This window comes from Pongo pygmaeus, chromosome 22, assembly GCF_028885625.2.
Source record: "Pongo pygmaeus isolate AG05252 chromosome 22, NHGRI_mPonPyg2-v2.0_pri, whole genome shotgun sequence".
Taxonomy (NCBI): domain Eukaryota; kingdom Metazoa; phylum Chordata; class Mammalia; order Primates; family Hominidae; genus Pongo; species Pongo pygmaeus.
The window spans coordinates 25,499,714-25,525,032 of record NC_072395.2 but is presented as its reverse complement, the minus strand read 5'-3'; the positions used below and the strand labels follow the sequence as shown (position 1 = coordinate 25,525,032).

At 42.5% G+C, this 25,319-nt stretch overlaps 1 long non-coding RNA gene across 1 annotated transcript in view; it reads left to right on the top strand.

Annotated features, from left to right (window-relative positions):
• The window catches only part of LOC129022337 (uncharacterized), a 34,142-nt gene extending 9,038 nt beyond the window's left edge, over positions 1-25,104 (top strand). Inside the window, exons 3-4 of the long non-coding RNA XR_008496373.1 lie at positions 20,041-20,343; positions 24,652-25,104. This is a non-coding gene — a long non-coding RNA (uncharacterized LOC129022337). The remainder of the gene's footprint in view (positions 1-20,040; positions 20,344-24,651) is intronic.
• The last annotated feature ends 215 nt before the right edge of the window (positions 25,105-25,319 follow it).

Here is a 25,319-nt window from a genome sequence, read left to right as displayed (position 1 = left end):
GAGACACCACCACATGGTTGCCACACTTTAATGTGTCAGCTGGCGGTGTGGGCCCCACGACTCTGGGCTCTAATCGAGAAATTACTTGGGCATATAGTGAAGGCAAAATATTTTTTTTTTTTCTGAGACGGAGTCTCGCTCTGTCCCCCAGGCTGGAATGCAGTGGCGCGATCTCCGCTCACTGCAAGCTCCGCCTCCGGGGTTCACGCCACTCTCCCGCCTCAGCCTCCCGAGTAGCTGGGACTACAGGCACCCGCCAACTTTTTGTGTGTTCTTAATAGAGACGGGGTTTCACCTTGCTAGCCAGGATGGTCTTCATCTCCTGACCTCGTGATCCGCCCACCTTGGCCTCCCAAAGTGTTGGGACTAGAGGCGTGAGCCACCGCGCCCGGCCAAGAATTTCTTTTATCTCCTGTGTCATTGCTTTGGCAGTGGAAACCCACGTGGCCTCTAAAGAGTGGGTCCCAAGGTCACGAAGGCCTGTGGGGTGGAGGGCAAGGTCTCTATTTCCAGGCTGGAATGGAGGAAGACGCGGCGGCCGAGTGGCTGCATGTCCTCGCAGCAGGCCCCTGAGGACCTTTATCCGCCTGAGCCGCGAATGTCCCTCAGGGGTGTCTAAAGTGCCCGGTGGGGCAGGGGGACCCATATAGGCCTTAGGAGCTCTGGCCAATTAGTGGTCAGTAAAACGCAGAGGTGAACACCATAGAACAACAGGTCCAGGAGAATTTTGCAAAAGCGCTAAGGATGCCCTTTTTTGTTCTCCCACTGCAAAATTGTTTTAAAAAGGAAAAAATCCAGCAATGTCTGGGGAAAGTCAGTACTGAGTGTCAGCGCGGGATGCTGCCGCTGATAAGATCCCGGCGTCCTGGCCGAAAGTGGCCTCGGGGACCACATCTCCGCGCACCATGTCAGCAAACGCCAGCGGTTTGTGGGCGGATGGCGTCCCTGCGGCCATCCCAGCTCCTGAGTGCGGAAGGACAGACAGGAGCGGGGACTTCTGGGTGTTCCTGGTGTCAGCCAGCTTGACGCCGTTGCTCCTCCTTGAAGTCCGGGATTTGGAGAAGCACCTGGTTCCTGATGGAGGCCGTGGGCCTCTTGGTCCCCGCTTACCAGGCAGCGGCGCCAGCCTAGTTCTCAGCCCCGCCCCGGATGGGCACCGCCTTCCATCACGCCAAAAACTTTCCAAAACTGCCCTTCTTGGGGCCGGGAAACAGATCCTAGGCCTCCCTGGGGCCTGTGGCGCTGGCAGCAGCTCCACGTTGAGGTCGCCTGCAGCCCGCACCGCGGAGGGCTGGGGGTCCCTGAGCCTGGCGTGGGGAGGCCAATCCGCAGGTGCCGGGTGCCCGGTGCCGGTCGCAGTCTCAAAAGCGCCTGGAGGTGACATCCAGGAGCACCACCGCGCCGCCCGCAGGGAGACCCACGGAGAGGCGCACCCCCTAAGGCGGCCAAGGAAGAAGCAGAAGGACAGGAAAGCTCCCCAGAGCTCGATCTCAGGCCGCGAGCACCGACCAAGTTCCTGGTCTCCGGGAGGTCTTTTTTTTTTTTTTTTAAATTTCTCCATATTTCATTATTATTATTATTAACTTTTCAAGATGGATTAAAGACTTAAATGTTAGACCTAAAATCATAAAAACCCTAGAAGAAAACCTAGGTAATACCATTCAGGACATAGGCATGGACAAGGACTTCATGTCTAAAACACCAAAAGCAATGGCAACAAAAGCCAAAATTGACATATGGGATCTAATTAAAGTAAAGAGCTTCTGCACAGCAAAAGAAACTACCATTAGAGTGAACAGGCAACTTACAGAATGGGAGAAAATTTTTGCAATCTACCCATCTGACAAAGGGCTAATATCCAGAATCTACAAAGAACTTAAACAAATGTACAAGAAAAAATCAAACAATCACATCAAAAAGTGGGCGAAGGATATGAACAGACACTTATCAAAAGAAGACATTTATGCAGCCAACAGACACATGAAAAAATGTTCATCATCACTGGCCATCAGAGAAATGCAAATCAAAATCACAATCCGGGAGGTCTTGCCAAAGACGATCTGGGGTTTCCGGGCAACGTCCAGCATGAGCTAGAGCTTCTGGGACGCAGTCAAGTGGCCCTTTGGAGATTCCACGGCTTCGGATCCTACTGCAGGATGCTCCACTGTGTCTGCCAGCCTCTGGCATTTTGCTGAGGGGTAACCTCGGAATGGCTAGAAATAAGAACACTGGGATGGCCCAGTCGTGCCCCAGGCATTCCCGCACACGTGGTGGCAAAGGCAGGTGGGCAGACAGAGTGCCCAGTCGGCTTGGTCAGAGTTCTTTCCAGGTTAGTGACAGACTTGGTCCCATGCTTGTGTCCTCTCATGTTTTCAGTTAACCTGCGGACACCCAGGGGCTCCTCCGTCTCCACCGTATTCTCCTCGGGCTGAAGCCCAAAGCCCCCCATTTTCTCCTCACACAGGTCTCAGAGCCACTTCTGCAGGCAGGAGGACAGGGTGTGGACTCAGTGTCTGACTTGGGAAGCCACATCTGAAGGAACTGCTGGGTGACTATGGTCGTAAGTCAATCAAAGCAGACTTTCCCTGGCTTGCTGCGCTACATTGATTTTGTTTTCTTATTTTAAAAGAGGCAGAAGGGAGGTCCTAGGAAATTTGCCCAATGCAGATGCTGACAAGAGTGGTGACACGAAAAAGATTACCCAGAAGGAAAACAAGAACTATTTTCTAAACATCTGAAATCTGTGTAGGCTTTTGGAAAAGTGAAACTAGATGCAAAGCACAATGATGTAATTCTGGCAATTTCCACTGACACAGAACTCAGTCAATCTAAATTAATCTAAGGGTTATAAGGAAAATAGCACTCCAAGAAGTACCTATTAACATCACTCACCTGCTGTGAAATAGGCTTACAGGCAACATGGAGTGTCAATTATCTGGTGTTTAAAGTCAGTGGTACAGGTTGGACTACAATCTCTAAGTCTCATAAAGTCTTCTTCAAAGGACTGGCAGATGGTTTATCTGATATGTAGACAATGATTCTCAGCTAGCACAACTTGCTAATATCAACTGCTTGAGAAAATCAGATAATTGCTTGAGAAAATTATGACATTGCTTGAGGAAGTTAGGTAATTAAATAAATTACTTTTTTTAAGAATAGATTAATATTTTGGCAAGTAGACTTTGAAATAGATTGGTAATATTTTAAAGGCTACTTTTAAAGAAGTAGCAATATAACATGTTTAATTATGAAAAATAATAATGTTGGAAACAATTCAATTTTCTATCACAGATAATTTCACAAATATAGAAATACCATCTCAATAATTAGAAGAAGTAGCAGCAATTTCTGTCATTTTTATGCAAGTTACTCCTAGTCCACTTATTTGGTTTTAAATAGTGTTTTTAAAATTTGTTTTCAAACAAGGCTTATCATAAATAATAGAATATATTTTACAATACTTGAAGGTAACAAAAAGTAAGTACCATTTAAAAAATTGTATTAGAGTGTTTAAAAATGTTGTGGGTACATAGTATGTGTATGTATCTGTGGGGTCCATGAGTTGTTTTGATACACGCATGCAATGTGAAATAAGCACATCATGGGGAATGGGGTATCCCTCCCCTTGAGCATTTATCCTTCAAGTTATAAAAAATTCAATTACAGTCTTAGTTATTTCAAAATGTACAATTAAATTATTATTGAATATAGTCACCCTATTGTGCTATCAAATAGTAGGTCTTATTAACTCTCTATTTTTATACCCATTAGCCATCCCCACCTTCCCACAAACCCCCCGCCACTACCTTTCCCAGCCTCTGATAACCATCCTTATACTGTCTATGTCCATGAGTTTGTTTTGATTTTAGATTCCACAAATTAGTGAGAACATGTGACATTAGTCTTTCTGTGCCTGGCTTATTTCACTTAACATAATGATCCATAATGTTCCATCAATGTTACTGACAATGACTGGATCTTATTCTTTGTTATGGCTGAATAGTCCTCCATTGTGTATATGTACCACATTTTCTTTATCCATTGATCTGTTGATGGACACTAAGGTTTCTTCCAAATCTTAGCATTGTAAACAGTGCTGCAACAAATACGGGAGTGCAGATATGTATTTGACATACTGATTTCCTTTATTTTTGGTATATACCCAGCAGTAGGATTGCTAGATCATATGGTAGCTCTGCTTTTAGTTTACTGAGAAACATCCAAACTGTTCACCTTAGTGGTTTTACTAATTTGCATTCCCAGGAGCAGTGTACAAGAGTTCCCTTTTCTCTGCATCCCTGCTAGCATTTGTTACTGCCTGTCTTTTGCATACAAGTCGTATAAACTGTGGTGAGATGATATCTCGTTGTAGTTTTGATTTGAATTTCTCTGATGATCGGTGATATTGAGCACCTTTTCTTATACCTGTTTGCCATTTGTAGGTCTTCTTTTGAGAAATATCTATTCAAATCTTTTGCCCCCCCTTTTTTTAACCAGGTTATTAGATTGTTTCTTAAAGAGTTGTTTGAGCTTTTTATATATTCTGATTATTAATCCTTTGTCAGATGAGCAGTTTGCAAATATTTTCTCCCATTCTGTGGATTATCTCTTAACTTTGTTGATTGTATCATTTTCTGTGCAGAAGCTTTTTAATTTAATGTGATCCATTTGTCCATTTTTGCTTTGGTTGTCTGCTTGCAGGGTATTGCTCAAGATATTTTTGCCCAGACCAATGTCCTGGAGATGTTCCCCAAAGTTTTTTTGTACTAGTTTCATAGTTCGAGGTCTTAGCTTTACATCTTTAAACAACTTTGATTTTACTGTTGTATTTGGTGATAGATACTAGTCTGTTTTCATTCTTATGCATATGGATATCCAGTTTTTTCAACACCATTTCCCACCAGTGTATGTTCTTGGCACCTTTGTCAAAAATGAGTTCACTGTAGGTATGTAGATTTGTTCCTGGGTTGTCTATTCTGTTTCATTGATCTATGGGTCTGTTTTTATGCCAGTACCATACTCTTTTGGTTACTATAATTCTGTAGTGTAATATGAAGTCAGAAAATATAATTCCTCCAGTTTTATTTATTTATTTATTTTTGCTTAGGATAATATTATTTCTTATACTGAAAGCATTCTATGTTATTTATTATTAGTCTAATTTTGTAGTTTTGCAATGCTATCCTCTTTTACAAAGCTATGATCAACTCAATGTGTCCAGATCAGGGTCAGTTGTAGCTATTTGCAAAAGTAGCAATATTCTGGCTGGGCGTGGTGGCTCGTGCTTATAATCCCAGCACTTTGGGAGGCCAAGACAGGCGGATCACCTGAGGTCAGAGGTTCAAGACAAGCCTGGTCAACATGGTGAAACCCTGTCTCCAATAAAAATACAAAAATTAGCCGGGGATGATGGCAGATGCCTTTAATCCCAGCTACTCAAGAGGCGGAGGCAGGAAACTCACTTGAACCTGGGAGGTGGAGGTTGCAGTGAGCCCAGAATGTGCCATTGCATTCCAGCCTGGGTAACCAAGTGCAACTCTGTCTCAAAAAAAAAAAAAAAAAAAAAGTAATATACTGTGTAATTGTTGATAGCACAATTCACTATTATATAGATCAAAGAGCAGAGGATTCTGAATGCATGAACATATCTTTAACATTTCAATACATTACTCATAATTACTAATGAACTAAAGAGAAACCAAGAAATTATGGTGATAGTTATATTGACCTGGAGAAATGTAGACACAAAAGAACAGTAAGATGAGAAATGTGTTAACACAGTCTATAAGGGCATGCAAGAATAAAAATAGGAGAGAAAACAGGAGAGTTTTTCAAGAGCTTTGTGGTCATGTAAGTCAATTTGTATCGGTTAATTTTTAAAAGGTTTATTTACATGGAATAAACTGCACATACTTCAATTGTACATTTTGATAATTCTTGGCATTTCTAGCTCTATAAAACCAGCAACATATTAAAATAGCAAACATATCCATTACCTTTACCACCAAAGTTTTCTTGTGTTTTTTCTACTCACTTTTTCCTGCCTATACCCATCCCATCCACAGGCAACCACTGATCCACTTCCAGTGGCTATCTGTGAGTTTTTATTTCCAAATACATGAAATCATAGGGTATGTATACTTTCTGATCACTCAGCATCACTATTTTTGAGATTTATTCATGTTGCGACATCTATCAATTGTTCTATTCTTACCAGGGAGTATTATTTCATTATATACATATACCATAGTAAGTTTATAAGTCACAAATTCACCTGCCATGGACATTTGGAATGTTTTCAGGTTTTGGCTGTTACAAGTAAAGCTGCTATGAAGATTAATGTAAAATCCTTTGAATGGGCATATGCTGTTAGGTTTTCATCTCTAATAGAAGTGGAATAGACAGCTATCATGTCTGTAATATGCAAACACAAAGCCTGACAAAACTGATTTCTAAAGTGGAAACTCCACTGGAGAACCTTGACTCCAGCCTGGCTTTTGAGATTATCTCCTATGTCTGGTGCAATGATTGGTCCTGGGGTAGCCACGTGACCCAAGGAGGCCCATGTTTAAACTTCTGCGTTTTCACCCAGATTAACATGCATCGGTTGAAAGAGAAACCCCTTTTCTCCTACTCCCCCAGCTGCAAATGCTTTCAGGGATCACATCATGTTGGAACATTTGGTTACAGTGTTTCTTAAACTCCGAGGGTAAAAATTGTTCAAGTAGGTAAAAATGGAGCAAATACAAAGAAAAAAGGAGTCCAGAAACATCAAATAAAAAAGGGCCTCCATAAAATCATTTGAACTTATGATTAATTCATTAGTCATTAAAACAAGTTTAGTGTACAAAGAATCATCCCCCCAACCACCCCTTTATTCCTTCACCAAGTTTAAGTTACATTTTTTTAACTTGCAAACAAAAGATTTGTCATTAACTTAGACATCAAAATCCCTTGTCTCCAAGAGCAATCATTCAACTCTGTCCCTCTCATTGTTGCAATATGTTCACTTCATTCTGCATACACCTGCTCTTTGCCCTTGTCTCCCTATTCTATTCTATTAAAGTTATATCCAGACATTTATTTCATTTTATATCAAAGAAACTGTATACATGTTTTTAATCTTAGAAAAATTTCTGAGTAATTTTTTGTCTCATATTCGATTTCAAGCCACCCAAGAAGCATTATTTTTTCATTTAGTATTTTAACTTTTCTAACCCAGGACTTTTATAGTAGATATTATGTCTTTTTCTAAATGCTCTGCTTCAATTTACATTTTAAATCTAATTTTTAAAAAGTGTATGTTTTGAATATTTGCGTCATGCATCTCAGGCCTAAATATCCCTTGATAACAAATACTGTCTTTTTTTCTCTACATTTTTCACATATTTCAATAGGGAGCTATATTGCCTGACACAATAAAAGTTTTTGTCAATATAACATAACACATAGGCAAAATTTTGTTTCCAAGTGATTGATGATGTGGTGCCTTCAGTCTAGTCCCAGTCCCTCAATGTAATCATCATCCCTAAATCTAATGAAATATGAAATAAATATTTCACTTTGTTTCTAAAATTCAGCAGACAAATATATAGCCTGTCACATATAGCCTGTAACACCAACATATAAAAATTAAAGCAGTTCCTTCTCCACTCCTACTGCTTCACTTGACTAGCCTTGAAAAATAATAATAATAATAAAAATGAAAGCAAAATTTTTCCTTTACTTATCTTTGAAATTTAATGGCTATACTGTCAGAAAAGCTCTTATATATATATGGATGGCCTCAATAAAATATAAACTCTTAACTAGAAAAGTAGACTTACATGATGGTTAAATTTAAAACACAATTATATATAGTACCTTCACAAATGCACCAGTACTTATTTCAGAATGCATGATGTAATTGACTAAACCATTTAGGGCTAGACCTCTGAAATAAAAGGCATTCACACTTTGTGATTCTCAGGGGAAAATATTATTCAAAACAGAAGCATGCAGAACCTTTACCTGATCATGATAAAAATTTTCCTACTTGTTAATATGCCACAAGCCTTTACAAGGTCAGCAAAAAGAGATTATCCCACAATATAAGCTGATGGCCAAAATTATCTGCCTACTTTAGTTACCATAATATCTATTAAGTGTAAATTTCTTCTGAAAGAAAACATACATTTTTCTCAGAAATGTCTTTAGATGAAGATCTAGCACATCTGTTTTTCTAACTTTTGAAAATTTTGTTTTTATTGATAAATAAGTATATATGGGGTACAATGTGGTACAATACATGTAAATATTGTGAAATGGACAAATTAGGCTAAATAACATATCCTTCACCTCAGAAATTTATTACATTATGGTGAAACATTTAAAATGTACTATTTTAGCGCTTTTAAGATATGCACTACATTATGAGTAACTGCAGTCACTTTGTTGTGTACCATATCACCAGAATGTATTTCTCCTATCTGAAGCATTATCCCATTCAATATTTCCCCTTTTTCCACCCCCACCGCCCACCCTGCTCAGCCTCTGATAAACCACCATTCTACTCTTAACTTCTATGAGTGCACATTTTTGGATTTCACATATAAGTGATATTATGAGATATTTGTCTTTCTGTGTCTGGCTTATTTTACTTAGTATAATGTCCTCTAAATTCATCCATGTTTTTGCAAGTGGCAAAATTTCATTCATTTATAAAGATAAGTAGTATTTTTTATGCATCCTACATATACTTTTAATTTTCCACAACTTTATTGAGATATAATTTATACATTATGTAATTCACTCATTTAAAGTACAAACTTCAAATTCTTTTAGTATATTAACTGGATGGACAAATAATCATCATAAGATAATTTTAGAACATTTTAATGCTCCTTAAAAGAGACTTGCGCCCATTAGCAATCTTTCCCTGTTTTCTCCAGCCTTTTTAAAACCCCTCCGAGTCTAGGTGAACACTCATCTAATTTATGACTATGAATTTGCCTATTCTGGACATTTCACATAAATGGAATCATAATAACACATAGTCATTTCTTACTTCTTTGGCTTAACATATTTTTAATGTTCATCCATTTTGGAGCATGCATTAACACTTTTTTCCCTTTTGTTGCCATATAAGATTCTATTTTATAGACACACCACATTTTATTTATCCACTCCTCAGTTGATGAACATTACTGTTGTTTTCTACTTTTTGTTGCTATAAACATTTGTGTACTACTTTTTGTGTAGCATTTGTTTTATTTTCTTTCTGGTAAACGCATATGAGTGGAATTGCTGGGTCATGTGATAACTGTATGTTTAACCTTTTGAAGAACTGCCAGACTGTTTTACATTTTAAAGTCTCACCAGTGGTGTAGAAGGGTTCCAATTTTTCCACATATTTTTATCCATTCTTCAGTTGATAAGCACTTAGGTTGTTTCTAATTCATGTCTATTATGAATATTGCTGCAATGAACATGAAATTGCAGATGTCTCTTTTTGACATACTGATTGAAATTCCCTTGAACACATATCCAGAAGTGGGATTGATGCATCATAGAGTAAATATATTTATAATTTATTAAGGAAGCTTCATACTGTTTTCCAAGATGGCTGTACTAATTTCCGTTCCTACCAACAGTGTACAGGGTTTCTTTTTCTCCACATCCTCATCAACACTTATCTTCCATCTTTTTTTATAATAGCCCTAATAAAATGTGTGAGGTGATATCTCATTGTGGCTTTGATTTGCATTTCTCTGATAATTAGGAATGTTTATGATTTTTTCATGTACTTGTTGGCTTTTTGTATGACGTAGGAAATGTCTATTCCGATTCTTTGCTTATTTTTTTAATAAGCATAGTTTTTTTCTTATTTTTGAGTCGGTTGAGTTACTTATATATTATTATATGAGCCCCTTATCTGAAGTATGGTTTAAAAATATTATCCCATTTGTGGGTTCTCTTCATTCTATTATTGCTTCTTTTCCTGTGGAAAAGCTTTTAACTTTTATGCAATCTCATTTGTGTGTTTTTGCTTTTGTTGCCTTTTGGAATAATCTACAGAAAATCATAGCTCAGGCCAATGTCATACAGTCTTCTTCTATATTTCTTTGTAGTAGTTTTACATTTAAGACTTTAATTTTGATTTGATGCTTGTATAAAGAGCAAAATAAAAGTCAAATTTTATTCTTCTGTATGTGGATAGTCAGTTTTTTCTACACCATTTATTGAAAATATTTTTCTTTCTTCATTGTGTATTTTTAGTTATTTTATCAAAAAATCAATTGACTACAGACACACGGATTTATTTACAGGTTCTATATCCCTTTGTACTGTTTTACGTGTCTGTTTTTATGCCATTGCTATGCTGTTTTAATTACTATAGCTTTGTAATATAGTTTGGTAGTCTGATGACTCCAGCTTTGTTCTTTTTGTTCAAGGTTGCTTTGGTTGGTCCAGGTCTTTTGTGGTTCCATACAAATTTTAGCAGTAATTTTTCTATTTCTGTGAAGAATGACATTGGAATTTGATTGTGGTTGCATTTAATCTGTAGATTGCTTTGGGTAGCATTGACACTTCTACAATACTAATTTTTGAATCCATCAATAAAGGATGTTTCTCCATTTATTTATGCCATTTTAATTTTTTCCATCAATGTGCTATAGTATTCAGTATGTAAATCTTTTGCATTTTTGATTAAATTTACTCCTGTCCTTTATATATTTATATATCTGTTTTGATTCTATTATAAATTGAATTGCCTTAATTTATTTTTCAGGTAATAGTTTGTCATTAGTTTATAGAAACAATAATGATATTTGTATGTTGATTTTGTAACTATTAACTTTATTGAATTTCTTCATCAGCTTTAACCATTTATTTTGGTGGAATCTTTAAGATTTTCTCTATCTTAAGATTATATTTTCAAAAACAGAAACAATCTTACCTCTTCCTTCCCTATGTGGATTTCTTTTACGTCTTTGTCCTGTGTAATTGTTCTGGCTAGGCAATTACACATAATGTTTTCAGCATTTGTAGTTTTACATCAAATCCATCTATTGTGGCACATTGATTGCTACTTTTCAAATTGTAAACCTGGACATTTGTCACTACTCTTCCTCCAGTACAGGAGTCTATGGAGCCGTGTGGGCCCTACTGTGCCACAGTCCAGGGCACGGCTGGGCGGAGGTTCTCTTGTGCGAGTCCGTGGCTCTGCAGAGCAAGAGTTCTCCAGTGCCTTAGTCCAGGGTTAGGCAGGGGTGGGGCTCCTTCAGTAGCTTAGTCCAGTGCGCCGCCCTGTGAGGGTCCTCCTGAGCAGAAGTACACGATGCCGTGGGGTCCTACTGTGCCTTAGTTCAGGAAGTGGGGGGCTGGGTTCTCTGGTGCCATAGTCCAGACTGCCAGGAGTTGGGTCCTCTGGTGCCATAGTCCAGGCCGCCGGGAGCTGGGTCCTCTGATGCCATAGTCCAGGGTGCAGCAGAACAGGAGTCCCGCGGAGCAGCAGTCCAGGGCGCACTGGGGCGTGGATCCTCAGGTGCCACAGTCCAGAGCACGACAGGGCGGGATTCCTGCCTTGCTATATCCAGGGTGCAGGGGGGCGGGGATTCTCTTCTGCAGGAGTCCAGGACGTGGCAGAACAGGAGTCCTCCGTGTAGGAGTCCTCCGGTGCTGGAGTCCAGAGCGCAGTGAGGCTGGGTCCTCCCGTGCCATAATGTAGGGCATGGCGGGACAGGGATCCTGCCCTGCGATAGTCCAGTGCCTGAGTCCGCAGCAAGGCAATGGTCTTCCAATGCTGGAGTTCACCGCGTGGTGGGGTCACGGTCCTTCAGTGACTTAGTCCATGGGTACCAGGGCGGGGGTCCAGAGTTGCCATAGTGAGGACCTGGGAGGAGTGTGGTTCCTGCCTTGCTGTAGTCCTGGGAGCAGGGGGCAGGGGTCCTCTCTTGTCAGAGTCTCTGGCGTGGGATGGGGGTGGGGTGGGGGTTTTCCTATGCGATAGCCCACGGGGCGGTGAGGCCACGTCCTCGCTTGCCTTTGTCCTGGTCGCAGGGGGTTGAGGGTCTTCGGTGGTGGAGTCCGCAGAGCGGCAGGACGGGGGTCCTCTGGTGCCATATTCCAGGGCGTGGCGCAGTGGGGGACCTGTCCTGCAGTGGTCCAGGGCATGCGGGAGTTGTGGTCCTCCTGTGCCATAGTCCAACGCGCGGCGGGGAGGGGGTCACTTCGTCCTGCAGTCCATCACGCACGAGACCCCGGTCCTGCTGTGCGTCAGTCTAGTGCGCGGTGGGACGGCAGTCCTGCTGTGCTGTAGTGCAGGACGCGGTGGGGCAGCAGTAGCCCAGAGAGCGCCGTGGCAGGGGGTCCTCCGCTGCTGGAATCCAGTGCATGGCGGGTCAGGGGTCTTACTATTCCGAAGTCGGTGGCAAGGATCCTCCCGTGCCATAGTCTAGGGGGCGACGGGGCAGGGTTCTCTAGTGCAGGTGTCCAGGGTGCGGCGGGGCAGGAGTCCTCTGGTGCAGAAGTCCAGCATATAATGTAGTGGGAGTCCTCCAATGCCAGAGTCCAGGGCTCTGCGGGGCGGGGTTCCCCTATGCCAGAGTGTAGGGCGCTTTCAGGCGAGGGTCTTGGCGTGCAATAGTAGTTCAGGATGCGGTGGGGCAAGGATAGTCCAGACTTTCATGGCGGGGGTTCCTCTGTGCAGGAGCCCAGTGCCCGGCGGATCGGGGTCCCTCCGTGCTGTAGTCCAGGGCACGGCAAGGTGTGGGTCCTCTGGTGCCCTATCCAGGGGGCGGTGGGTCAGAGGTTCTCCTGTGTCTTGGTCTAGGGCCTGGCGGGACTGGGGTCCTGGAGTCCACGCGGTAGCCCAAGTTGCCTCAGGACCAGGACCTCTGGAACCACAGTCCAGAGCACAGAGGGGCAGGAGTAGTTCAGGGCGAGCCAGGGCTGAGGTCCTCAGGAGCTAGAGTCCAGGGTGTGGAGGGGTGGGGGTTCTGCAGTGTTACAGCCCAGGATAGAGAGGGGCGGGGCGGGGCGGGGCGGGGATCCTCTGGTGCCTTAGTCCAGGGCGGAGCCGGGGGAGAGGTCCTTCAGTAGCACAGTCTAGCACATGGCGTTGCAGGGTCCTCCAGTGCCTGAGGCCAGGGCTGGTCGCGGGTCCCACTGTACTCTCGTTCAGGGCGGAGCAGGTCTGAGGTCTTCTGCTTCAGTCTAGGGCGCTGGAGAGCGGGGGTCCTCTGGTGCCAGAGTCCGTGTAGCCATGGGTCGGGGTCCTCCCATGTCTCAGCCCAGGACCAGGAGAGGCGGAGATCCTCCTCTGCCCTAATCCAAGGCATTGTGAGGCCCCGCTCCTGCACAGAGGCGGTCTGTGCCTCTACCGCCGCAGGGGAAAACTGCACCATCTCTGGCAAGCCTAACACAGCAGCTGTCCTTAAAAGATTCCCAGTTGAGTGTGGTTTGGAGCAGGCCTGAGAAGTGTGCCCTTAGATGGCTTCAAGGGCTCTGAGCATTGTTTAAGGAATCCAGCTGACCTCAGTTACTCCAAGCTCTTTTCCACGCAGCAAAACTTATGGCCACGGGGTCCCCTATCTGCGGAGCCGTTCTGTCATCCCAGATCCCCACAGGGTGGACTCCCTCTCATCCTCACAATCTCAGCTCACGCCTTATTCATCACCACATTCCTGGCACCAGGCCTGGCCCATGAGAAATGGGTCAGATTAAGAGCTAAATGTGTTTTCATGGTCACGTGTTTTCTTCAGGCCTCCTTTCTTTGTGCCAACATCTTTGGGTTTCTGGTTAAAGTTTTCAGCAGCTGCATGCAGTTCCATTTTTCTTACCAGGTAAGAGACATAGCTTCATGAAAACAAAGGGAGATCGCTTGTGACCAGAGAACTCCCAGTCCTCTCCCTGCATAGGAAAACTGGACTTCTCCAGAAGGCTCCAGCTCCTGGGCAAATCTCTAGGGCCACTTAATTGGGCTGTCCGCCACCTTTGTTTCTGGTTTTGAAGGGGCCGAAGTTGGGAATCCTTTCTAAGTCTCTACACACGGAGCCCTTCTTTGGTGGGAAAGTCTTGACATATACCAGGATTCTCATTTACCTTTCAGAGCCTTCAAGAATCCTGAGCTGCTTTGGCTTCTGTTCCTGGAAGAGAGGCCGCTGAACTGCTCTGGAGCTGGAGTTCAAGTTAAAATATTCATCACTGTTACTAAGCCTTTACATAGCATGTGATTGCTTTCCAGCAGGCTCATGGGCACTTAGGTTTGCTTGTGTGTAGATGGAGGGTCTGCATCCTCATTCAGGTAACACCCTCAGTCTTTCATGCTGAGATTGGCCATTTTATTTGTAACTCACTGTACAATCCATTTGCTCTTCCAGTGTCCCTTAGAAGGATGCAGAGTGTTCTGTAGAATGCCATAGAGACCTGGGTTTAGGGAAAATATTTGACCAAAAGTCCACCAACTCACATGAGTATCACCCCACAACTTGTACAGGCTAGTCTCTGGGTATATAGTAAATGAAACCGTGCCTGAGCAGATGATACTAACACCCTCCCCTGAGATACTCCAGGGTTGCTTTATTCAAGCAAAACAGTGTGCTCTAATAAGCTCAGAGTTGAGAGAAACAAGTTTTCATTCCAGCTTTCTCAAAAATTCCCTTTGTGACTTTAGACATAATAATAATAACACTACCTAGGTCATGAACACCTCTGTGTCAAGAAATATGATCATTGCCTGAGTTGTAATTCTCACAGTAGTCCTACAGGATAGCTGCTGTTACTGCTTATGACACAGATGGGAAACCTGAAGCTCAGATGGAGTTAAGTGGTAACTGGTAGCAATAGAGCCAGGATTTGAACCCAGGGCTGCCTGATCACCAAATAAAATTGTATTGAACATGATGCACTTAACTTTTCTGGCCTCATTTCTCTCACCTGTAAAAATGCAGGTTTCAGATGTTTGTAACATTTTACCTGTGGTTGAAAGAGTTACCAGCCCTTCCTCCATGACCCATGGTAAGCCCCATGAGCCTTTGAATATAATTATAGAAAACATTTGTAGAGGGATAGAGAGAGACAAGATCATGCCTCCTTTGATAACGTCAAATTTTCAGTGCATGAAGCCATACATAGTGCAGTTTTCTAGCTTCCCTTCCACAAATGGTGTTGAAGAAAGTAGATAAAGCAACTCAGCTATCACTGCGAATGCAGTAGAAGTAATCAAGTCCAGTGCTGGGAGATAGTTGCCATGATATTTCAACATGGACGCCAGGATCACAGTCGATGACTATGCCCTCCTTTGAAGATGGTGGCTTGCCTCTCTTTCTGTAGGCAAATGTCATGTCATAACAGTAATAAACAATTACAAGTAATGTCCCCATCTACTTCTACACTGCCTTTGAAATATTATTTTAGATCTGCCAAAATAAATTGCGAACTCATTAACAAGAAAGCGGCGTGGGGGGTGCATTCATCCCTGCCTTCCTGAGTAGTCTATTCACCCAAAGACAAAAGGATGACCAGCCTCCATCCGGGATATTCAAAGACACAGTCACCCTGCCATGCAGCCTGAGGCTGGCAAAGGTCCAATCCCCTTTTTAAGTAGCTTGTTGGATGAGCTCTTTAAACATACAACCACAAAGGAAAGGCACAGCCAGTGTGAGGAAGGCTGACAAGATGGGCATTTTGTTTGCCTCAAGGTTAGAATGCAACTTCTCTATCAAAATGTGGTTATCTGACCTCCACAATGCTGCAGTCCAGCTAAATCCTGCAAATATTCATCCACCATTTACTATGGATAAAACAATAATGTGCTGTGGGGAATCCAATTACACACACACAAGAAAGTGCACACACACATGCGTATACACACACTGCTCCTGCTGCCTCAGAGCTTCCAGGCCGGCAAGGAGGAAGTGCAAACATTAGTAGGTAAGTCTGCTGCCAGGAAGAATATGATAAGTAGATCCAACAGTACAACACAGTATGATAGAAGCAAACAAGGTGGAGATGAGTTCTGACTCCCTTTCACTTATGAAACTGATTATGGAATAGTTTATGAAAGACTTGCCTGGATGAATCTTTTATTTTCCAAGTGTTTTCTACCCCAGTGATTGGAACTTTTATTCATCTATACCATTTTCCAAAAGGAAAGAACAGGAGATTTTCCTAAGACCATCTTCTGTCTTATCCCTCATATCCCAAACATCACCAAGCCCTGTCCACTTTTACCTACTCAGTTTCTCTCCACTTGCTCTGTTTTCTCCATAAGCACTAGCAATACCTTGGTTACATGATGACCACCAGCAGCAGCTGGGGAAACCAGAACCCTGTGGAACTGCATAGGGTGCATAGAATACGTTCTCCCTTCAGTCAGCTTGGGTCAGCTTAGGTCATGGGCTACCTGGGCTGATTGCAGTTTCCGCAGAAATGCCTCAAGATGGTAGAATAATCCAAATCTCTTTGCATGGGGCATGCTGTGGCTGTCTGAGAAAAACCTGGCTTTTATAGGAAGGAGAAAGAAGAATGCTTCTTAAGGGGAAGAAACCAACAGGAATGTGCCTCAGGGAAATGTCACCAGAGGAGAGTGAGCTGTAATGAGTGTTCTGGCAGATTATTTCTTGTGGTTCTTGGGTTCCTTGGTCCTGCACAGAGCTACCATTTCTCATTTGACAAATATTTGCGTGGTAGACTCCAGGGTTCAATAATGATCAAAAATGCACAGAATTTATTCCCTAGTGGAGCTTAGAATCTAACAGAAAGAGCTGACGTTAGTTATAAAATTATGTAATAAGGGAAAATGCAGCAGACCCAGGGGTGCTACAAGATCCTGTGAAGGCAGACTGACCCCAAGACGGAGGCAGGAAAGGCTGCCCCTAGGAAGCAGCAATTGAGCCAGAATCAGGGAGAAAACTAGGCAAAGACACAGTATTCAGGAGGAGGTAGAAGCTGGCCCATGAGGACGGTGGTGTGGAGAGGTGAACAAATACCCAGGCCCTTGGATTTGTTGTTGAGCTGCTGAATGAACCAGGGCTGGCTCTTGCCCAACCTCTGTACTTCTTGTTTCACAAGGTTATAATTTTTTTTATTTAAAAGCTAGTATGAGTTGGGATCTGTTGCTTTTCTGAGACCCCATCCTGTGAGGTAGACAGGGAGCCTCACTGTACTCTGGGGAAGCTAAAGATGGAGAAGGGTTTTAGAGTGCCTGGAGAAGAGGCCCTTTAATGGATCATTTAAGAAGAGGGTGCTACCCTAGACTGCCCGGATTCCCTTCTGGCTTTGTGACCTTGGACTCTCTGTGTCTGTTTTTCAATCTGAAAAATGAAATAATGATAGTATCTTCCTCTGCCTGCAAGACCCTGACCTATCAGACCAACTACCTTTTCACTAGAACTCTCTTCTTGCACTGTACCCCAATTGGACCACTCGTTAATGCTTAAAATGGGCATGTTTTCCTTTTCTAGATTTTGCTCAAGACATTTCCCTCATCAAAATTAACTTTGGTCCATCTCCCCCTATTGGAATTCAACCCATTCTCCAGAAATCAGTTCAAATTTTATCACCAGAAAGCCTCTCTCAATTACCCCCACCCTCTTTTATTCTTTGGGCCATTTCTGCTATCATTTCTATGTTTTTCTTTTTTGCTACATATTGGTATAGGTACATATGATCTCCACTTCCCCTGAAATATGAGGTTACTGCAGGCAATCCCTATGGGTATGTCATATCCCAAGAGTCCTGGGTAGAGGGTCTCCCTCTTGCACCCAGGCTGGAGTGCAGTGGTGCAACCAGAGCTTACTGCAGCCTCGACCTCCTGGGTTCAAATGATTCTCTCACCTTAGCCTTTCCAGTAGCTGGTACTAAAAGGCGGGCACCACCATGCTTGGCTAATTTGCATATTTTTCATAGAAATGGGGTTCCACCATGTTGCCTTGCTTGGTTTCAAAGTTCTGAGCTCAAGCAATCCACCTGCCTCAGCCTCTCAACATCCTGGAGTGACAGCATGAGCTACCACACCTGGCCACATGCCGAATACTTTAGTCATACATGCCTGACACTTCCAGGGCATGCAGAACCATGGTGGCATTAACCAACACATTAACCAACTGCCTCGCTTACTTTTCTTTTGACTCAGTTTATAAATTTTCTTAATTTAAATTTTAATTTCAACATGTATACATCTTTGAAATAAATAAAATAATCTCTTTGAATGTTTGACATAATGTAGAAGAAATTGACAAATGGATATCTTTACTTCATTTTCCGTCTCAAAATGTGGTACAAATACGCTCCCCTAAAGTGATCCCAATTATTACATAGCCATCTTGCTGTGGCTAATGTAGAATGTTTTTGCAATATCACATGCATGAAGGGCACATCCAAAAAACATTTGAGTGAAGATAATACTAGATTCTAGAAAGTATCTAGACACTTAAGAGCAGGCAGTGATGATGTTAATTAACAATAACAATGTCGAGGGGCTGTCTTTTGCCCTTCCCTAATAAGCATAAAGAGCATAGAAACTCAGCAAATTTGCTCTTATTTTCTTCATTATTTGGTTTTTGAATCAGTAAATGCTTTCCACAGGGGTCATCTAGTTAGTCATCTTGCCATTTTGCTGTGTCCCATCTTCATCCTTGCACTTTTTCCTTTCTCCCATTTTGGCATGTATTGAGAGGAGTATTATGCTGATGGAATGTGCTGTCCTGAATTGCCGTCTGATTAGAACTTCCCTCAATTTCTAAAATGCTTCTTGACATGGTTTGGATTTGTGCACTCCCCACCCCCAATCTCATGTGGAATTGTAATTGCCAGTGTTGGAGGAGGGGCTTGCTGGAAGGTGTCTGGATCATAGAGGTGGTTTCTAATGGTTTAACCTCATCCCCCTCTTGCTGTCTGATGATAAAGTTCTCCTGAGATCTGCTTGTTTAAAAAGTGTGTAGCATCTCCCCTGACTCCTTTCAGCCGTGTGAACATGTGCTTGCTTCCTTTTCACCTTCTGCCATGATTGTGAGTTTCCTGAGGCCTCCCTATAAGCATAAGTCCGTACAGCCCACAGAACTGTGAGCCAATTCAATCCCTTTTCTTTTTCAATTACCCAGTCTCATGTATGTCTTTATAGCAGTGTGAGAACAGATTAATACACTCCTCCTCAGAAAGCATTCAATTTAGCTGTGTCTAAAGTATGCCAGGTATCCTAGGGTATTATCTTAGCCAATAATTCTTCCTCTTCAGCAAGATCTATTTGCCTATGACAGCTTGACCTACAGTTCCTACCATGCTTGTCATAACAAGTAGCCCATAACATCTGAAGAGACTTCATTGAAATCACAGAGGTTCCTTAGTTCTTTACTTTATTAGCAGGCATTAGGGAAGCACATCAACTTTCTTATTTAATAATGTGCCTGTTGCTTTGAAAAACTGCTCAAAAGAAGATAGGAGAGGCTTACTTAAAGATATCAGTATAGGCGTGGCATGCTGGTTCACACCTGTAATCCTAGTACTTTGGGAGGCTGATGAGAGAGGATCACTTGAGTCCAGAAGGTCAATAGCAGCCTAGGTGACATGGCAAAGCCCCATCTCTACAAAACAAAACAAAATACAAAAAATATTTAGGCATGGTGGCATGTGCTTGTATTCCCAGTTACTCAGGAGACTGAGGTGGGAGAATCACTGAGCCCAGGGAGGTTGAGGCTGCAGTGAGCCATGATCATGCTGCTGCATTCCAATCTGGGTGACAGAGCAAGAGCCTGTCTCAAAAAAAAAAAAAAGAAAAAAAAAGAAAAAAAAAAGGCTATCACTATACTATCTATAACTATTCTTAATTAGAATAACTAGGTTTTTTTCAACAGTGGAAACTCAAAACAGAAAAAATTGTTTTACCTTAAGGTGAGTTGTCATAGTCAGTTAAGTCCTTTGCTTGCAACTGCCCAATAAATGGATGAGGACTCACTTCACCCATAAATAAGAAAGGTGAACAGCACATAGGGCCTGTAGATGCCTTTTGCAGGGCCCTCTTTTTCTCTTCTTAAAGTTGCAATTTGTGTATTTCTCTAGATGGGCACATCATAGAAACTGTCATCCTAGATCAGAGCCTGGAGAGAGAGATACAGGTGTCATGCTTACATCTGTAGAGTGGGAACAAGCCCAGAAAAGTCAAGACGATTAAGCAGAGAGCTTCCATACTGGAGATAAACCAGCTGTGTAAAAAATCATGCTTATGGTACAAAAAAGCATTGCACCATCGAAATAACTGCTTTGACTAAGAAGTAAAGGAACTGATGCCCCAGCAGAGCACAGAGAGCCACAGAGACAGGAGCTGCGTTTCAAACAAGGTCATTGCTGCTGTCCCCACACTGAGTTAAGTATCTCTGCTTCACCCTTCCTTACCAAAGTTCTGCTTGATCATCCTTTTGTTTTGTTTTCTTTTTTCTGTACTTCACTTCTTTGAGAAAATATAAACCAAAACCTTACATAAAACAGGAATTGAGCTTTTGACAATGTTAGCCCTTGAAACAACTAAACAAAAAGGTTTCTATTATTTCTCATCTCTGTGCTACTCAGTACAGTAGCCAATAGCCACAGATGCCTATTAAAATTAAAATTAATTCAAATAAAACAAAATTTACAATTTAGCTGGTCAGTCGTACTAGCCTCATTTCAGTTACTCAATAGCCATATGTGGCTAGTGGCTACTGAACTGGCCAGCACAAATGTAGAACATTTTCATCATCATAGTTCTCTAGGCCATGGAAAAATGACTGAACTCAATTTCCAGTGTGCACATTTATTTGCATACCTAGGAGCTTTTTGACCCTGTGTTGAGATGACTAACCAGCTTCCTGATTGACCTCCTGATATTTCTGCAAATGTGGACTAAGAGGCCAGGATTCCTCAGGGTCCAGGTGACTCAGGTTATTCCGAAATTATATTTGGACTACCAGTCCTCTGCTTGATTTGGGATGCAAAAGGGGACTTCTCTTCCTAATCACTAAAGTAGCTTTTCAAGGTCTCCCTCTCATCACGGTAAGAGTCTCATTTCTTGAGACTCTCATTTCTTTCCATGACTTATGTTATGTTTTGGAGAGAGGGGATTCAGACAGAAGAGCTGGCTCTGTGCTGGTTTTCCAGGGGTCAACCCCTTTGTCAGTGACAAGTCTGCCTGTCTACATGATGTACATTGTGTCCCACTACTGGTAATAGAAGCCCAGCAATTGATTCACTGTTAGGTTATTTTCAAAGCTCAATATTCACAATAATATAAAAGACACCCACATAACCACAAGGACAGACAGGGCTCTCATAACCTGCAAAAGACAAGGTGCAAATTTCTTCCTTCCATCCCAGCAACAAATCGACAACTCAGCCAGCACGTAAGTTGGGGTAAAAATTAATTAAAAGAAGAATGTATCAAAGATAGATAAAAGAACAAAAAAGCTATTGCAGCTGTCTTCTCCATGACAGAGGCCTATGATTTGAATTTTAATGTTTTCATCTACTTTCTGCTTTTGTTTCTTTTATTATTTTTTCACTATCTCTTATTTGTAGATACAAATTTTTCGTATTTAAAAGCTATTTTAAATATAATCTTTAAAAGGAGAAACATTCTTTTTTTTAATTGCACAAAATACTGAAGGTGAGATCCACTGATTGCAATGCAATGGGACAATATCTCTGGAAGCAATTTTATCCAGACAAATCAATAGCTTTAAAACAACTCACAACGTTGGACCTAATACCTCTACTTCTAGGAAGCTAGCCTGTGAAGGTTTCTGCTGAAGGATGTTTATCACAGTATTATTTATAATGTGAAAAAGCCAAAGAGGAGACCTGAAATGTTTCAAAGATGAAAATGGTTTGATAAAATCATTTTTTTTTTTTTTGAGACAAGGTCTCGCTCTGTTGCCCAGGCTGGGGTGCAGTGGCACAATCTCGGCTCACCACAACCTCCACCTCCCAGGTTCAAGCACTTCTCCTGCCTCAGCCTCCCAAGTAGCTGGGAATACAGGCACACTCCACCATGCCTGGCTATTTTTTTGTATTTTAGTAGAGATGGGGTTTCACCATGTTGCCTAGGCTGGTCTCAAACTCCTGAGCTCAGGCAATCCACCTGCCTTGGATTCCCAAAATGCTGGGAATACAGGTGTGAGCCACTGTGCCTGGTGATAAACAACATATTTAAAATGTTATGCAAGCATTCCAGGCATGCTTTGGAAAAACAATTAATCCTACAAAAGATGCTTATGTTATTATGTAGACTAACAGACCAAGATTCTCCAGGACACTTACTTTGTTAAGTGTCTGAAGTACAATACAATGCTGTATATAAAATGTGACCTCAAGTCAGGCCCCAGTCTTTTCATCTGGAAAATTCTGTAAATTATACTGCCCTTCCCCTTTATTGGTTTTCTGTAGGAATTAAATAAAATACACTTTGTCAATTGCTTAACACAATGCTCAACACTGGTAGGGGAGCTATAAATGTCAGCTATTGTCCTATGTGCCAAAAAAAAACCCACACAGTCAGACAGACAGACACACACACACACACACACACACACAAAGACACACATGGAGGGAGAGGAAGTAAAGATTAGGAAGCAGCACATAGTGTATCGGTAGGCAATGGGACCACTAGTGATTTTCATATTCTTTTTTATTTTCTTCTTTATACTGCTTACATTTTCAGTGTTATATAATGAACATGTACTACTTCTGTAATCAGAAGAAGGTGGTATAAACCTCACCTTAATATAATAAAACAAAATTACTGGCCAGGCACAGTGTCTCATGCCTGTAATCCTAGCACTTTGGAAGGCTGAGACTGGTAAATCTCTTGAGCTCAGGAATTTGAGACCAGCCCGAGCTCAGTGAGACAGTGAGACCTTGTCTCTGGAAAAAATACAAAAATTAGCCAACGATAGTGGTGTACACCTATAGTCCTAAGTTACCTGGGAAGCTGAAGTGGGAGGGTGGCTTGAGCCCAGGAAGTGGCTGCAGTGAGCTGTGATTGCACAACTGCACTCCAGCCTGGGTGAAAAATCCAGACCCAGTCTCATACAAAAATAAAAACGAAAAAAAAGTTATTACTTAAATCTCACATGCTGTCTTGGAGCCGTCTTAGTGTTGAGGGATTCAAGAGACTGGAGAGACCAATGGGTGAGACAGGAGGATTTTATTAAAGTGACCACTTGCCTAGTGGATTCGCATCCAAAAGGCTGAGCCTGGAAAAAAATGGGGCCTGGTTTTTAAGCATGCAGCTGTGCAAAACTTACAGGGTGGGCTTAGCAAGCTTACAGAAGCAGAACATAGGCAGTTAATCAAACAGTGACAAGTGTATGACTCAAACATGTCTGGTGACCTCTGCTGGGCCACCCAGCAGGCTGTCAGCAGATGGTCACTATTTTAGGCTTGCTCAGGCATGTCTTGTGACCTTCTTAGGGTCACACAGATGGAAAACATGAACTTAAAAAATTCTTATAAACTTAGAGAGAAATAGTTACAAAAATAGTTATGAGAACAGAGCAAAGAAATATTGGCCTGGGAAAGAATCTCAAAGGGGGAAGGCTGATAAGAAGAACTTGTTTTTCTCATCCCTGTTCCTGGAGTCTATTCCTTCTGGGCTCTTCCTGGCCTTGTATATAAAGTTATCTTAATCCTAGCAGGGCCTTGGAGTGAGTCAGCCTGGAACAGGCAGGAACTTAGGTTTTCCTCTTTAATTTCTGCTTTAGTAGGCCAGGGTTCTGACTGTCACTGCTGAGAAAGTAAAGTGTGTTCAGGCTTCCCATGGTTCTGGGCTCCCCAGGTCTCTGAGGAGGGCTGTCCCCTCCATCACAGAGAATATCAGGACACTAGCCTGTTTCTAGTTATACTTACACACTTCTCTCATGTTGTCTATGGAGTGGTGGATGCTGCAGGGAGGGCGACATCCTAGTTAGTCCTAACAGCCAGACTGCCTGAAGCTCACTGTAACAAGTCCTGCCTTGGGGAAGAAGGAAGTGTGTCTCTGTGAACCTCCCACCTGGGCCGAAGGGAGGCCACTCTCTCTGCTGCCTCTCCCCAGTCTTGGCCTTCTGTGCTCCTAGTGAACCTCTCACCCCCTGCCTACAGGCCTGGAATCTCAAGACCATGATGACCTCTGGTCACCCCTGAATCCAGACCTTTCCCTTTACAAAGGGGAAACTGAGACTTGGAGCAGGGCTGATGTTCAGCCAGTGCACAAGGGAATGGCCGAATTGGTGGTAAAATACTGAAATAGTTCCAGTGTGGATGGAAAGGGGCCGCTGCCCTGAGCATCTCTACCGCCCACCTCATCACTTCCTCCAGGACCCTGAGTCAGCACCAGGAGTGTCAAAGTGGCCAGGATTGGCCGGAGCCCATGCTAATGGCTCTGCCAGCCCTTCTCCCCACCAGAGAGGGCAGGGGGATTCAGGCCATCTGGAGGTAGCATTGTGACCGTGTCTGCAGTGGTCAATCCTTGTGTGCCACGGTCCCTGACTTTGTTGATAAGGGCATCAGCCTACATCCCTCTGGTACTCAGTGATAAACATCTAAAATCTTCTTAAAGAAAAAATTTAAAAAGTTTTCAAAATATACGACTTAACATACGAGGCTGCATAAACATCTCTAGCAGTCGTCCAACTGGTGTTTCTTGTTCTGCCTTCCCAGAAAGTGGATGACCTGGGCCACCCTCCGCCACTGCCCTGTAAGGCCATGGGACACACAGCCCATCAGATCTCTTCATGTGGTCATCCCCCGTTAGATGGGAGAAAATACACCTGCCTCATTTTTGTACCTTCTGTGTGAACATTCCACGACAGAGCTTCACTAAATGTGTGATGAAGAACTGAATGAATGAATGAATATGAGAGAAAATGAATAAATGGCTCAGATCCTGGGCTGGAAAACTGTGTATGAGGATGGTGGGTAGAGGAGGGTCTGTTTTTCTTGCCTTTAAGTCATTACTTGTCACTTTGGGGCAGGAGCACAAGCTTTGAATGCAGACCGACTGGACTTTAATTTTGGCTTTACTAGTTGTGATTGTGTGACCTTGTGCAAGTTACTTAAACCATCTGTCCTGTTTCTTCATCTGTAAAATGGAGATAATAAGATGTCAAAGGACTGTGGTAAGAATTAAATGCTTTAAAAAAATCGCAGTTCATATTAAGTCCTCAATAGATTGGGTTTAGCACCATGAGTGCATGTGTTTCTGGAGCAATGTTCATCTTGGGCTGGTACCTACACAGAGAAAGACTGGCCTCTTCTCATCCACATGTATCTGTCTTATGCCTGGTTCCCATTCCCAGATCCTTGGAAGATCCATATTGCTGAGACAG